This window comes from Notamacropus eugenii, chromosome 5 (genome assembly GCF_028372415.1).
Source record: "Notamacropus eugenii isolate mMacEug1 chromosome 5, mMacEug1.pri_v2, whole genome shotgun sequence".
In the NCBI taxonomy this organism is placed as follows: Eukaryota; Metazoa; Chordata; class Mammalia; order Diprotodontia; family Macropodidae; genus Notamacropus; species Notamacropus eugenii.
The window spans coordinates 396,400,243-396,412,977 of NC_092876.1; the positions used below are offsets into that span (position 1 = coordinate 396,400,243).

A 12,735-nucleotide genomic window follows, 5' to 3' on the forward strand; every position below is an offset into this window, starting at 1 on the left:
CTCTAAACAGGAAAAAAAAGACTCAAGAATAAAAAAAACAGGAATTCATGTTCTGCCTACACAAAGTTCAATTTGGGTTCACAACATTTATAGTCTAATCTTAGGGAAATGGATCCTTCTATGCCTCATTACAGGGGTTTTCCTTTCTCAAACAAGAAAGGGTACAGAAACCTATCTTGCCCAAACTGTTTCAAATACTTTTGTATTGTCTAAAGCTATCCAAGATATGATTTGAACAATTCAGTGCAGAGAGGAAGTGTGCTTATAAAAGAGAAGCAAGTGGCATGTCGTCAACTCTGAACACGTTTTGCTCTGATGAACTTGGCTGTATGTAATTGTCAGCATAGAGTTCAACAGGAAATTTCAAAAATAGTTTCTTCTCTGTCTATATGTCAGTACCAGTCATAGTATTCTGCTCTGGGGTTGAAAGTAACACTTTTTATGAAATATGAAATCAGCTGGATTAATGTGATTCATACCTATCGACTTGAAATATTAGAAAGACTTCACAGCAAATGATGCACACCACATATTCTGAAATGAGGATTAAAGTAAGAGACTCTTCAAACTATTCACTCTTGCAAGGTCATTTCCTGGGTAAGGTGCTTTGAGGAATAAGCATCTGTCAATGTTTTCTGAATTTAAAGAAGTTTCATGCTAGAATGAAGGTAAGCAAACTTAGTTTTAACTTTCTTTACATCTTTAATTGAGGATGTTTTAAGGACTGCCCAGGCTTTTGGATGAGCAGTTCTGCATGTGTGGAAGTAGGGGAGTAGTGTTGGAAAGAGGTGATGGAAGAAGTAGGTTAGAGAAATAGAATATGAAGAGAAAGTTGTCTGTATTTAGGGATGCATGAAACGGGAACTCAGAATTACCAGAAGTCTCAAAGCATTAGAATTGATTAACAATTTAGTTAAGAATTATATAATGGTCTGTGAGCTGTCACTAAGTCATTAGGGACATTTCTTTATTATTTTAAAAAAACTGGTCCACAGGAAGGATTTTCTCCTGAAGCCAGGTATAAACTGTGAATATTCCTTGAAGGGAGACAAATGAAAGCAACAAAGTTTAAACAAAGGTTGGAAAGGAGATATAAGCATCTCACCTCCGTGTTAACTAATCTGAGACCAAAACTCCCTGTGATAGCTTTGTTTAGAAATCTGTATCATGTGTGTCCCTTTATCAGTTGTAGTTATGCCAAAAGGATCCTAACAGGCATACACCACAGGTAACTGAGATCCTAGTTTTGTAAATTTATAATAGAAAAAAGGGCCTATGTACATGGATTTGGGTACCACTTGGGGCTGATAAAACAGAACTCCTATGGCTTTTATTTTTCTAGAACCATGGGATGAAGTTTTGTTTTATTGTTCATTGTTGTTGATTTTGAATGTATATCTTCAAGTAGTTAGAGGTATATGAGGTTTCTTTTCTCTTTTTTTGGAAATGTTTTAGCAATGCTCTTTTAAAGAACCACAACTCTGATCCCTTCCAGTGATTGTCCATCCCTATTCCTTCAACATAATCTTTAATAAAGAAATAAATTTAAGCAAAACAAATCTGACACACACACATGTATTACTTATATCAAACATATATATATTTATATGTGTTTCATTCTGTAATTAAAGCCCTCCTCCTCTATGTCAAGAGATAGGATATATTTCCAAGAGCCAGCAAAGTACCCTTCTATATATATATCATTTCAGTTGGTCAGAAAACCCTATTTCAACCAAGCCCTTACTGTAATATTCAAATACGTAGTTGCCAAATGTCTGTTGACAGGCTTTACTATTTTTTTAAAACAAAGTAAAGAAATCCTCCTCCAGTTCTTTATTTTGATTGTCATGCTCGATCTAACTTCTGGTTTAGAACTTTAAAGACTGTACAGATATCAGCTTCTCTTAAAAGTCAGCTCAGTATCCTTATGTCATAAGAAGAGCATTGGACCTGGAATCAAGGGAGACTTGGAATTGGAACTCCACCTCTGACATTTATTAATTCTATTATTTAATTTCTCTGAACTTAATTGCATTTAACTTCTCTTTTACACAAAGAATGAGGATAATAATACTTGTCATACTTATATGATGGAATTATTGTGAGGATCAAATGGAATAATACAGGATGATCCCTACAATCTTACTGACCTTTTTAGCTATTAAAGCTTAACACTGCACTAAGATTTCTGGGACACTGTGTATAGAACTTTAAAATGATATATATTGGCTGTTACATTATTCTCTCAAAAGTTTTATAGATAAAAGTGCTGCTTGGATATGCTTATTGTTCATCCTTCATTCCCATAAAGGACAATGACATCAGGAGGGTAATGTCTTGACTTGCAAATGAATTGGATTTAATTGAGGCAGGGCTGTGCAAAGTCATTGGCCTCACTTTCTCCTCTAGAGTTATCAGAAGCCAGCATCAAGTTACATGTGAAGAGGACTGGAATGGCCCTGGATGCAGGGAGAGACCCTGACCTTTAAGCTAAGGTCTTTCCTAGGTCTCAGTTTGTCTGAGGCAATGCCCATTAAGCAGTAAAAAACTAGATATAAAAGAATCGATCTGCTTGGATATTGTGGTTCATGATAGAAAGATAAACAAATTCTAGAACTCTGTAAGCAGAGCCTGAGTTATTTCTATAGCACTTGCCATAAACCTGGGGATCTGCTGTCCAAGAACAAGGAGTTGAGTGGGGAAATCAGGAGGAAGAAGTAGGTGACAATATAATAGCTTGCACTTTTAAAATTCTTAACCTGATATCTACTCTGAACATGACAGAAAGTGACTTGTTTATCATTTTATCCTTGAAGAAATGAACAAAGTGAAACATGGCAGACCAAGAACACAATCTGAAACCTATTCAGCAAGTTTGAGAATCCTATGTTATGATTTTTATATTTAATGACTCATTTTGTTTGTCTTAACACAACTAAATATTGCTATTTTCACTGTTATATGAAGAAAGAAATCTTAAGCACCAGGTCATTTCCTGGTTATGGGTAACCAAAGAAGCCTAAGAGGTTTGTTTAAAAATATAAAGATTTACAGTTTTGAGGCCTTGAACAGAAAGCACTTCCCATATCAGGGCTTCAGCGTTATTATGTGTAAAATTAAGGAGTAGAAAATTCCATCAATCTATGATTCTAAAAAAAAGAATAATCCAATAAATACATGCTAAAAGCCTATTAGCTGAGTGTCTTTTTCAGGAGTGCTGCTATTTGGTCATCATGTATTAGTTGCAACCATTGTCTAAGCACCATAATTGTTGGATTTACAGTCTCAATTCAGTTTCTGATGGCTTGCCTGCCCTCAGTCGAGTTATCCTCTGGGAATTTCAGAATTCAACTTGTTTTGTCTTAGTGTAAAGATTTGGCTAATGTCTTTCCTTAAAATGGCACTCAGATCCCATGTAAGATGTAAGTTAATAAAATAATGAATATAAGCCAGGACTTACTTAACATATCAAAAGCCACCAAAATACCCAAGACTTTAAATAGTGCCCATCTGGTGGGTTCCAGGGACCTGTTAGGTTACTTCAGACCACCTTCAATCACACAGAGAGTGTACTTCAGTTGCTAGAGAGTCAAGCAACCTTTTATTGCCCTACTTCCCCAACAACTCCAGACATTATACTGTCCTGAGAAGGGTGACCCTTTGATAAGAAAGAACATGGGGCTTCTAAAGAGCCAACCAATACTCCTGTGAGTCCTGTGTTCCATCATCATGTACACAGTATACATGACTCAGAATACCAAGAAAGAGATAGGTCTATTCGGTTCTTCCACAATGTGACCTTCTGATCTGTTGATCCATCTTCCCCTTCATATCTGCTTCTAGCAATGGAATCTCCTCTCCTGCGTCTCCACATAATTCCTATTCCTCTGTGCTTGTAGTACTCCAAAGGACCATGTAATTGCACAGGTATCTCTTAGAGCTCACATCTGTACACAAGCTTCCTTCTCTCTTTTCTCTATATTTCCCTGTTTTTTAAAGTTCAAGTCCAAGGATATACAAATGTACAGATTATGCACAAACTTGAGTCAGTGAAGATCTCTTTTGTAAATCAATGAGGTCCCTCCAGAAGAGTAGATTTTTGGTCTCTTAAGGCAAAATGCCTTCCACATCCAGGGAAAGAATAGTGGAATTCGTGCAGAATGAGGCAGATCATTTTCTTTTGTATTATCTTTTGGTTTGTTTTATGATTTTTCTCATTCATTTTAATTCTTCTATGCAACTCGACTAAAGGGAAAATGTATTTAATAGGAGTATATGTGTAGAATCTATACAAAACTGTATGCCATCTCAGGGAGGGAGTGGGGAGGTAGGGGGGAAGAAGGGGAGGGAGGCGAAAAACCTAAGATATATGGAAGTGATTGTAGAACACTGAAAACAAATGAAATAATTTTTAAAAAAGAAGAGTAGGTTATTCCTAGTATAGAGAATTGATACCCTGTCAAGGAGAAACAAAAGGACTGAAAAGATTACTTGGTTCATCCTGAGGTGGTGATTCTGGTGATTCTGTGGTTGTGTCAACATACAAATCATAGTAAGGGCCTGAATTCTGTTAAAAGAGGAGAAGAGAGACAGACAGACAGACAGACAAAGGGAGAGACAGAGACAGAGAGACAGAGAGGAACAGAGAAAGACAGAAAGAGAGAGACAGAGAAAAGATGAATGAAAGGATGGATGGATGGGTGGGTGGGTGGATGTTGAGTTTATATTATTAATTATTTATACTACTGTCTGTATATTAATTTATTGCCTATTTATACTTTCATTAAAATCTTACCTAGATGCCTCATTGAGGCATGAAGATGACCCTTAGTTCTCACAAGTCCTTGTCAGTAAGCATAAGCTCTGGGAGGTCCTACCAAACCAAAAAGGTGTAAAGTATGACTTAAGTGAGGGCCTGGACACTAAGAGATTAATGATAAAACTACCTGTATAACAATAATATTCATTTTACTTTATAGAAATCATAGGATAGTGTTTTGGAAAGAATCCAGGCCTAAGACAATCAGTATCTCTAAGGCCTATTCTTGGTTCTGACCTGTCATTGTAACCTGGGCAATCAAAATATAATTTAGAAACAAAAAGTACCTTAGTGGCAAAATTCTCCCATTTTAGAGACAATGAAACTGAGGCCCAGAGCAACAGAGTGACTTAGCCACAAGTAATATTAATAGCTAGCCTTTACATAGTACTTCAAGGTTTGCATAGAGCTTTACAAATATTATCTCATTTGATCCTCACAACAACGCTGGGAAGTAAGTTTCTGTGATTATTTCCATTTTACGGATGAGGAAACTGAGGCAGACAGAGGTCAAGTAATTTGCCCAGGGTCATACAGGGAGTAAATATCTGAGGTGGTTTGTGAATTCAGGCCTTCCTGATTCCAGGTCCATTGCCACAGTTATTGCACCACTTAGCTGCCTCTAATTTTTTGAAAAATAATCATTTGAGATCATTGCCTGAAATCTGAAGATGACTGTGGACTTTTATTGTACAACTTCAGAAAGGTTGTCTCAGGGAATCTCTCATTTTCTACTAGATTCGGAGAAAATTTGGCAAAAGCCCAAATACTCAGGATTTTTCTTCATTTTTCTTGGATTATTCTACAATTAGTCTCGTATTCTGCTTTTCTGGTGACACTTTTAATTGTTGGTTACTATCTCTACTAAGACAGAACAACTTCAATAATTTTGCACTTTTGAAGGTGTGTATCTTCCAAGAAGACCTCTTGAAAACTACACTAGAAGATGTTTTAAAGAGATATTCTGTTAAAGAATATACTAAATTTGAAGTAAACACAAAGGCTGTTTGATTTCTTTGTGGCTTAGCTCCGTGCTGCCAATTATACTGAGGTTATTCAAACTTTCCACTGCGGGGGACTCTCAAGATCTCTAGCAATTCTCATGCTGCACCAGTTTTAGGTACTTATGGACAATCAAAAAGGAAAGAAAGATGTTTTTGTCTTATTCATGTCAGACAAACTGAGACCTGGGAAACACCTTAACTTAAAAAGATCAAGGTTCCCCACTATATTTGGAGGCATCACCAATCATCCTGAAATGTGTCTTTGTCAATGAACACCAATGACTGGAGGAGAGAGTGCAGCTCATGACTTTGCACAGCCCTGCTTCATTTAAATTGGATTCACTTTCAAGTCACGACATGACCCTTCTGATGGCATTGATTCTCTTTGAGAATGAAGATAGAACAAAAAACAACAGTGACAGAGTAGGTCCCTCATGTGTAGAGAGGTCGCCACATGTGTCATGGAGGCCTGTTGTTGCATATGTGGCTTGAAGCAAAACAGAATAGACATCTCCCTTCTCCAAGGGAGACTTTCACTTCTGCCACGAGCAGGCATTAGGGCTGAAGGCCACCATATTAAGAGGAGATATGGGCTGGAATATATGTATTTGCTCCCTTAAATATTGATCATCTAGGGGATATGATTAGATCTGAGCTAACTTTTGATCACTGTCACTGTGGGGACCCCAAGTTTTATACAAGACTTAACTCCTTTCCCACCAAATACCACTTCCATAATGAACACATACAGAGAATAGCAAAGAAGTCCATTTATCCGAATCATAGCAAAACAGAAATAAGAGAAGGTACATGTAGGTCATACAGAGTGAAGGAGATTTCCTATTGGGAACAAAAAAACTCAGCTCAACCAAGAGGTAGAGTCCAGGATCTCACCCAAGACTTTAGTATTTCCCTAAAGTCTCTGGAGTAGCAAGCTGGGAATAGGGACATGATAGAGGCTGCCTCCTTCTCTCAAGTCTTCCCAGTCCTTTTCCTCAGCAACCTGAAATAAGGTTGGCCTCTTGCAACTTCTCTCTCAAAGTTGCAAGCCACCTGGATGATAGTCAAAGAAGACCCTTGCCTGGAGAGTCCCTAAGGAGGACTCTCATTTGAATAGTTTCCAAAGAGGAAGTGATGAGAACTGTACAACTCTTGTCTCTCAACAATTGCCCCCTGCCCCTCACTCAGGACAGTGCTTTCATCTCTACCAGTAATGAGAGTCCCTTACCAATGGACTTTGAAACAGGAGTTATATTCATATCCCTAGGGGTATGCTGGAGCCAGATCAAATCAGCTGTTTTCAAAGTGAGCATTCCCACCTTGGAAATCAATAAAACAGCAAATCAGGACTTGATTTCTTGTTCTTTTCATTTTCAAGACATGAAAAAAATAGAGAAATATTTAACAATGCAAATTAAACTAAAAAGTATGTTGAGCCTTTTCTAAGAGCCAGCACATTTCTGTATTCAATGTATTTATATAACATCAAAGAGGCACTTCTCATGGGGCTGTGGTAGAATCATAAAGTATGATCCCTATCCTCAAAAAGCTGATATTTTTGTTGGGGAGATAAGATGCTCATTCACCCGACATTTAAGCAACAGCTGTGTTCCAGGGACCCAATAGAGGAAAAAAATGCAAAATTTAGATAATTTCCACACTATACTTTCATAAAGGTTTCAGTCTAATAAAGAGATAAAATACAGACAGACATAACTAGAGTATATCATATTCTAAGGTAAGTGCACTTGAGAAGTGAATGTGTGAAGTTCCAATGGCATTAAAGTTTCTTCACGGGAAGACATCATAGAAAGTCAAAATGTGAGTTGTGTTCTAATACATTAATAGGCAGACTAAGGGAAGGAAAGCCAATCTATGCATAGGGAATAGTATAAACGAAGGCAGAGAAGCAGAGTACTTCAGTATCAGTGAAGCGTGGAGTGGTCCCTGCCCAAGCAACACTTAATGGTTATTTTGGGGACCCTCCTGGCTCAGAGTAAATGTAAATAGTAACTGTTTCTCTTTTGACCAGCAACCCTGAGAATCTTCCTCTCCCAGTTTGACTTTTTTTTTTAATTGAAAAGGCTATCCCTTGGTTCACTTCTAAAAGAGGCTTATTTGCTGAATGGGCAATACCACTCAAAGTGAGAACTTGAAAAGAGCTTAGTTTAAAAGTGCTAGGGTCTCTCATTGCATCTTGGGTTGTCTCCAGTCATCCTGATGAATATCTGGTCACTGAATCCAGATGGCTCAGGAGGAGAAAGTGAGGCTAGTGACTTTGCACATCTCTTCTTCACTCAGATCAAAGTTAATTGCAAGTCATGTCATCATCTCCTTGATGTCATGGTTCTCTTCAAGAACAAAGGACAATATAAATGAATATTTAATTAATGTAAATCAGTTATAATATAATATAAAGCTACAAAGGGAGAATCATACCAGTTTGTGCAAGATAGACCATCTAAAGAGCCACTGAAGATCTTTTGAGCAGGACATTAATGTGACCAGATCTATGCAATGGCATAAATGATAACTTAGGCCTAGAGGGTGGAGCTGGGGTGGGAATAGAGTGGAGGGTAGATGGAGAATAGAGGTGGGAAGACCCTCCTATAAGGAAGCTACTACAGTCATCTATATGGGTGTTAATAAGGACCTTTTCTATGATGGTGACAGTGAAAAAAAACAAGAGAGCTCAAATGTGAGAAATGATGTAGAGGTTAATTCCAGAGGATGTGGTCATTGAATACAAAAGGTGAAAGACAGAAAAGAGACAAGTCAATTAGTCAATCAACATGCATCTGTTAATATTGTCATGTAAGAAATGAAGGGGATGATTTCAGAGAAATCTGGGAGAAGATGTATGAACTAATGCAGGGTGAAGAAAGCAAAACCAGAACAATTTATGTAATAAGAATAAGACTGTATAGACAAACAACTTTGAAAGACTTAGGAATTCTGATCAACACAATGAACAACCACAATTCCAGTGGCCTCGTGATAAACCCTGCTATCTACATAATGGTAGAGAGGTCATGGACTCCGAATATACATTGACTTTTTTTTTAACATGCCCAATGCAGGATATGGTTTGCTTGACTATACATATTTCTAACTAGGGTTTTATTTTTCTTGTTTTCTCAATAGATAGACAGAGAAGTGGGAGGGAGAGAAGCCAGATCTTTTTGAAAATGGAATGAAATGAAATTTTAAAGAAATGAAGTATTTGTTAAAAAGTTTACCATCTTCCAGGCACTGAGCTAGGCACTGGGGATACAAAGACAAAAGCTAATGAGTATGTGCATATAAGGAATTCACACTCTATCAGAAAGATAATGTCAGGCAGTAGGGTAATGCATTTATTAAGTGCTCATGCTGTGCCACAGCCTGGCCAAGTGCTGGAGATACAAAGAAAACAAAAAAAGAACCAGTCCCTGTCCTCAAGGAGTTCACTTTATAGCATGTGTAAAAATCTAAGTACATACAAGATATATTCAGGGTAAATGGAAGTTAATTTCAGAGGAGAAGGCACTAGGAGCTTGTGGTACTGGCAAAAAGTCTCTTGCAGCAGGTGGAATTTGAGCTGAGGCTCAAAAGGAAGCCTGGAAAACTAAGAAGTAATAGTGAGGATCATTGTACATGAGGAGGGAAATAGCCAATGCAAAGACACAGAGAGAAGAAACGGAGTATTGTACAGGAGGAGAAGTAAATGGGTCAAGGTAGTTGGATTGTAGAGAGTGTGAAGGAGAGTAAAGTATAAGAAGAATGAAAAGGTAGGAAGGGTCTAGGAGGTTATGAAGAGTTTTAAATGACAGCAGACCTAACATTTGATCCTGTGGGTAATAAAAGGTTACTGAGATTTATTGCATATTGAATGGAGGATGACATGGTCAGACCCTAGAAAAATGGCTTTGGCAGTTGAATGAAAGATAGATTGGAATGAGGAGAGATCTGAAGCAAGAAGACCACCTAGAAGGTTATTTCAAAAGTCCAGGCAAGAGGTGAGAAGAAGAGACTGAACTACAGAGGTGTATATATATATGGAGAAAAGGGATATCTATATAAATATGTACGTGTATATATACATAACCGCATATATTATGCATATCATATATGTAGTCAAATTAGAAATGACAAGATTTAGCAATGCAATGGATATATAGAGTAAGAGTGAAGAATTGATGAAAACTAGATAACTAGAAAGATTGTGGGGCCTTGAGAAAAATAGAATAATTGGGAAAGAGGGAGAATTTGTGAGGAAGAATAATGGGTTTTGCTTTGGATATGCTGCAGTTGAACTATCTACAGAACATCCAGTTCCAGATGTCCAAAAGGAAAATGGTAATGTAGGATTATAGCCAAGAAGAAAGATTAGGGCTATATTGAACTCACTGTTGTTAATGAGAATCAGTTATTTGAGCAAGTGGGATAGTATAAGGGGAAAAGAGAAGACAGCCCAGGATAAAATCTTGGGGGACATTCATGGTTAGTGGATGTGATGTGTATGAAGAACCAGCAAAGCAATCTTAGAAGAAACAGTCAGATAGTTGAGAAGAGAACCAAGAAAGAGCAATATTACAAAAACTCCAAGAGGAGGAGGTAACCAACAGTGCCAAATGCTTGACAGATAAAGAAGAATGAGGACTGAGAAAAGACTATTAGCTTTGGCAGTTAAGTGACTACACATAACTTTGAAGACAGCATTTGAAGATGAGGTTGGAAACCAGATCATAGAGAGTTAAGAAAAGAGTGAGAAGGGAAGTGAAGGCACCCATTGTAGAAACCTTCTGAAGGAGTTTAGTCACAAAAGGGAGTGATATGGGATGATAACTGGTGGGGTTGGATGGATCAAGTGAGGACTTTCTCAGACTGGGGAAGAAATGGGCATGCTTCTTTAGGAAGTAAGGAAGAATCCAGTAGACAGGGAGAAACTGAAGATAAGTAAATGAAAGAAATTAAAAGCTAGATTACTGATGGTTTTGAAGGTAGTAAGAGGAGAGGAAATGGAAACACCTAATGTAGACTGTATATTTAAGTTTATTCAAGAAAGGAAGAAGAGATACAGGACAACAGAATCATTTAGTAATATCTATAGAATATATTCTAAATAAATGCAAGGGAATTTTGAGATGGCAAACATCACTGAAGTCATCAGGAAAGACTTCATGTAGAAGGTGGCACTCGAACAGAGTCATGAAAGAAATATAGTATTCTATGAGGTGGAGTTAAGGAAGGAAAGTATTCTAGACACATGAGATAACTGGTGTGAAGGCATAGAAACAGAAGGTGGTGTTGTGTGTCATCATAGCATTAAGTCAAGTTTGCTTGGACCATGGAGTGATGTAAGGAGAGTAACATAGTAAAGCTGACAGAGTTTTCAGTGGCTTTCAACACCAAAGAGAAGCATTTATTCTTGATCCTTGAGATGATAGAGAGCCACTGGAGCTTACTGAGTAGCAGTAACATAGCCAGATCTTCACTTTGGGAAAATCACCTTGGTAGCTGCATAAAGGGTGGATTGGAGTGGGAAGAGACTTAAGGCAGGGAGACCAATGAAGATGCTATTGTAATAGTACAAGCAAGAGAGGATGAGGACTTGAATTAGGGTAGTGGCTATGAGGTTTTTGAAAAGAGTTCAGATGCAAGAGATGAGAAAGTTGAAACAAAATTCACAAATTGATTGGTAATATGGACTTAGGCAGAGTGAGAAGTTGAGGATAACACTCAGGTTGTGAATCTAGGAGACTAGAAGAATAGTGATTCCCTCAATAGAAAGAGACATTCAAAAAAGAAGTAAGTTTTAGGGAAAGAAAATGAGCTCTGTTTTGGATAGGTTGAGTTTGGAATACTGATGGGACATCTAGATTGAAATATCTAATGCACTGTCTAATGTGAGAGTGGAGAGAGGAGACTAAGGCTGGATATATAAATCTGGGAGTCATCTGCATTGAGATGATGATTAAGCTTATTAAGTCACTAAATGAAAGTTTGTCAGAGAGAAGAGAAGGGAACCCAGAACCTAGACTTAAGGTACACCTGCAGCCAGGGGGTGTGATATGGATGATGAACCAGCAAAGGAGACTTTAAAAAATGGCCAAAACGGTAGAAGAAACAAGAGAGAGCAGGGTCCAGAAAAACCAGAGAGATAAGAGTATAGGAGATGGTAGTCAGTTGTGTCAAATAGTGCAAAGAGATAGAGTAAGAACTTAGAAAAGTCCATCAGATTTGGTAATTAAGAGGTTGTTGACAAATTTGGAGACAGAAGTTTCAGCTGAGTAGAAAGGTTGGGAATTAGAAGGCAAAGAGCTGACAAATGAGTAAAAGGAGAGAAAGTAAAGACAATGAGTATAGACAACTTTTTCCCAGCAAAAGAGAGGACACATTTGGGATGATAGCTTGAGGGGATGGCAGGATCTTAGGAGGGTTTTTTTAAAGTATTGCAAAGACTTGGAAGTAGAAAATTATGGAGGGTGGTTGTTTGAAGGATTCATCTGATGGAAAAGAAAAGAAGGGATGTGATCAAAAAGCACATTGTGAATAAATAGCCTGGGGGAAGGCCACCTCTTTATGAGAAACTGGAGTAATAGAGGAAAGAATGAGATATAATATTAAGGAGTTTTGAGATACAGAGATGGGCAGAAGAGGGAGCTAACAGTCAATGACCTCTATTATTTCAAGTAAAGCCAAAGCTGAGCTTTTCAGTGGAGAAAATGGGGAAGGGGGGAAGAGGTGTAGGAGATTTAGGGACAGGAGAAAGTTTGGAATAGTATCCATGGGGAATAGGATGGGGAATCAATTAGGGAAGAATAGAAGGACTGCCTTGCTAAAATTGAGATTAGATAACATAAATTTGTAGCAGACTCAGTAAACTCAGTCTCGTGGCTTTCTCTGGGTCTGTTCAGCAGCATGTAATTG

The 12,735-nt window shown here is 37.8% G+C and overlaps 1 protein-coding gene across 1 annotated transcript in view; it reads left to right on the forward strand.

The window, feature by feature from the left end:
- The first annotated feature begins 214 nt into the window (after positions 1-214).
- Positions 215-12,735, forward strand: part of P2RY8 (P2Y receptor family member 8) — a 92,705-nt gene continuing 80,184 nt past the window's right edge. Inside the window, exon 1 of the mRNA XM_072614498.1 lies at positions 215-668. The gene's annotated coding sequence lies outside the window, so the exon portion shown is untranslated. The remainder of the gene's footprint in view (positions 669-12,735) is intronic.